Here is a 3,950-nt window from a genome sequence, read left to right as displayed (position 1 = left end):
AGATTTATATCCTGATTTCAGAGCAAGAAAAGCGGACATACTTCTGGACTAGCTGAAAAATTCTACTTCTGTCTCAATTATAGGTTTTCAATTCCACTTATGTCAACACCTCATTTACCCCTAATCTATTCATGTCTTGAGCTGCAGCTGAGGTGAGAACCTGCACATTTAGAATAAAAACCCTCAAAGAACTGAATAAATAAGGACAGGTTCTTGATCCTATGCCCAGCCAGTTGGGATTACTAAGTAATGCAAACACTCCATTAATCTCTGTAACAAAGGAGGCCTCTCATGAGGTTTTGCAGCAGGACACCAACTATATCAAGCAGCAGATCACTGAAATATTAAAAACTACAAGAGAGAGGTGGACCATGAAGAAAATTCAGTTTTTCATTCTGGACTGAAACTAATTTTTTTTTTTTTTTTAATTTCTGGACTGAAAGGAGATGTTTATTTCTCAGAGACCATCAGTGCAGGTGAATCCCATCTCCACAAACCCGAAGAGACAAGTTGTGCTGTCCTCTTCTACTCAAGGCCAACAGCCAAAGCCATTCAGGGTGAAGGAGACTCAGGACCAAGACCCAGAGCTGCTAGATTTGGAGCAAGGATGGGAACCCTGGAGTCCAAGCTCCCACAGCAGCCACTAATTATCAGCTGGCAGCCTCTCAGCTTCTCCTCATGAACTTGCTCTGCTTTGTGTCACTGGCTAAATATTTATTGGAGCAAGGACAGGAAGCTGTTCCCATATTTTTATCATATTTCATATCAAGTGGAGCATTGGGAATGGAAGGGCAGCTCACCCCAGATGAGCTGCTGGACCAGACTCTATCCAAGTCTTTAAGCCAGGAAGAAGAATTTGCCACAGAGCCTTTGGGTAAAATTGAGCACTTTTACCTGAGCCTTCTTCCCAGCAGGTCAAAGCAGTCTCTAAGTTCAGCTGTTGAATCAGACCACACAAAGAAGGCAAAACCTTTGGTGTGGAAAGTGCCAGAACTTACCTGTGAAAGAGCTGCCAGCTTCATTACTGTGGTCAAGGAGGAGCAAAAATGAGCAGAAATGTAATCACTGTTGATTGAGTTAAAAATGTTCAGAGATTTGAGGTACAACAGGGCAAGCTGGCAGCTGAGTGAGAGTATAAAGAATAACTGCAGAAAATTTCTGTGTTCAGAGGGGTACACGAGGTCCTACAGAAAACCTTCCTCTCCTGCCTGGAATTGTAAAATCAAGTTCTCCTGGGTGTGAAAAATCAGCTTTCTCAGGATTTCCCCATTACAGTATTGTGAGAGCAGTAATTTTAAGCATATCAGGATTCTAAGAAATATTGCATGCACATTTTTAATTCTTATTTCAGATGAGAATCTAAGTGTAAAAAGTGTGTCCTTGACACCATCCAAGACTGAGTGGGTAAAAAAGGAGCACAAAAGTTCACTTGTCATGAAGGTCCCACTTTTATGTTGCTCCTCAAATCTAGAAAAGGGCAGTGAACTTCTCTGGAGTTCCCAATCTGGGCACTTCTTCAGTAGCAGCAAAGCAACAATAAAAGCTGGTGGATAACAATATGCTGGCTGGATTTTTATGAGGTTTATTTCTTAACAAGATGTTGATTCATTTGTAAATTAAGAACATGGTTTGTTGTGTAACCTCCTTTTACACATCAGTCAAACTTCAAATGGAGAAAATTAAATAGGGCCTCACTTACCAAGGAGAGGAGATCCTCTTTCAGTTAGAAGTTGTTTTGTCTGAGGGTTGGGATTTTTTTATTTTTGGTCCCAGCATATCACAAGCGTGCCAAGAACATACAAATAAAATACAAACAACATGTATTTCAGCAAAATAAAAAGCCAAGATTTGGTTTGAATTTAGGACAGCAAAGAGGTGATTCTTTCCATAGTAGTTGTGTTACTCATATGAGCTCCACACCAACCACAAAACTCTCCTGGTTTCTGCTGGGGAGAGTTAATTTTCATCCTAGGAGCTGGTACAGTGGTCTGCTCTGGGTTTAGGATGGGATGATGTTGATAACTCACTGCTGTTTCAGTTGTTGCTCAGCAGTGCTTACATCAAGTCCAGCACTTCTCAGCTTCCCACGTGGCACGCCAGCCTGGGGTCAGGAGGACACACGGCCAGGCCAGCTGTCCCAAACTGACCCCAGCTGACCCCTGGGATGTTCCATGCCATCTGCCCTCCTCAGCATCTAGAGCTGGGGCAGCTGCTGGGGGTGCCAGCCTGCTCCCTGGGGACTGCCTGGGCATCCCTCAGGAGAGCAGGGAGCAGTTGCAGAGTGTCACTTGCTTTGTGTGTTATTTTATTATTTTATTTATTTGATTTTCCCTTCCTTTCCTATCCAATTTAACTCTCCTTATCTCACCCTGCAAGTTTTACTGTTTTCCCCAATTCTCTCCCCCATCCCACCAAGGGGGAGGGAGTGAAATGTCTGTGTGCTGCTCACTGTCTGTTGGGTTAACCCACACCACCTCCTCAGACCCCAAAAATCTGCACAGACTTACGTTTGCTTGCACTGTCAGAGAAATAAAGAGTGGCAACCACATCAGGCACATTCCCTGGGGTCACCCACCAACCCTTATTTCCCAGAAAAAAAAGCCTCATGCTACAGGCACCAAAAGTGACTTATCCAGAGCCAGCTGCAGGCTTTTCTCCCTGGGTTCTGGCCCTGCTGCTGCCTGAGAACAGCACAGCTGCAAGGCTGAGCTGCAGCAGGACTGCAAAGCTGCTCAAAGATGCAAAATGGTTTTAATCTGAAAGATGAGAGGCTTAGATCAGATTTCAAGAAGAAATTCTTTACTCAGAGGGTGGGGAGGTGGAGAGGCCCTGGCACAGGGTGCCCAGAGCAGCTGTGGCTGCCCCTGGATCCCTGGAAGTGCCCAAGGCCAGGCTGGACAGGGCTTGGAGCAGCCTGGGGCAGTGGGAGGTGTTCCTGCCCATGGCAAGGGGTGGAATGGGATGAATTTCCCCTCCAACTCAAACAAGCCTGGCATTCTATGATTTTAAGATATACCATGAAGGTTTATAATGAGGTGTAAACATCCACCTGCCTTCAGCAGCCTTCAGCAGCCTTCAGCAGCTGAGTGCACCAAACCAAGTCATTTATAATGTAAAGATGAAAATCTGCAAATTGTGCAAAAGGTCTCAGCAAAACCTCTGGAAGGGCTGTGAAAACTGGGTTGAGTTTCCTGTAAGCTGCTATTACACTTGAACTGAAGGGCTGACAGAAAGAAAAATCAGCATTTTAGGGAGAAAACGTTAGCTCTGAAAGAATGAGCACATTGCAAAACAAACCTTGTGGAAATCTTAATGACACCAGAAGCAGCTCCTGGTTAGGGAAATGGATAGCACAGCTCCGTGCAGCACTCACCACCTGCTCGTGCTCTGACACTCAGGGTAATTAGGCAGAACAAACTGCTGGAGGGAATGGAGCAAAGACATTGCAGGAAAACATGGATTTCAGGAAACAGAGAGACAAAGTGATCTTTATCACTCCTAAATTAAACCCTGAGCCCAAGGGATACAGCAGTGTGCACATTTAGCCTGATTTCTCTTCTCATTGAAACAGAAAAAATGACTTCCAGTAAGGTTTTCCATTAAAAGGCTGGTTGTCAAAGTCACTTTGGTGAAGATTACTCAAAGGCTGCCCCTACTATGACTTTTTGTCATTTCAGGAACCGGAGGTTTGTCTGCTGTTGGTTGAGCCCATTAGAGTGGCCCCATTAGAGCTCAGGAAAGCAGAACTCATCTTTTTTCACTGCTGATCCCACTGAAGAGCCCACAGAGCAGTGACATTTAGAGTGACTGTAACCAATGCAGTGTTTTGCTATGAGGGGGACAATCCTAAAACTTTTCTGAAATAAGGTTTTTGTCTCTGTATTTTTACAACAGTTTCATCTTTCTCATATTGTCCCATGTGGCTGCTAATTCTTTGCCTAGTTTTGATT

The sequence above is a fragment of the Anomalospiza imberbis genome, chromosome 21, assembly GCF_031753505.1.
Source record: "Anomalospiza imberbis isolate Cuckoo-Finch-1a 21T00152 chromosome 21, ASM3175350v1, whole genome shotgun sequence".
NCBI classification, from domain to species: Eukaryota; Metazoa; Chordata; class Aves; order Passeriformes; family Viduidae; genus Anomalospiza; species Anomalospiza imberbis.
The sequence above is the reverse complement of the archived record's forward strand: the minus strand, read 5'-3'. Positions refer to the sequence as shown.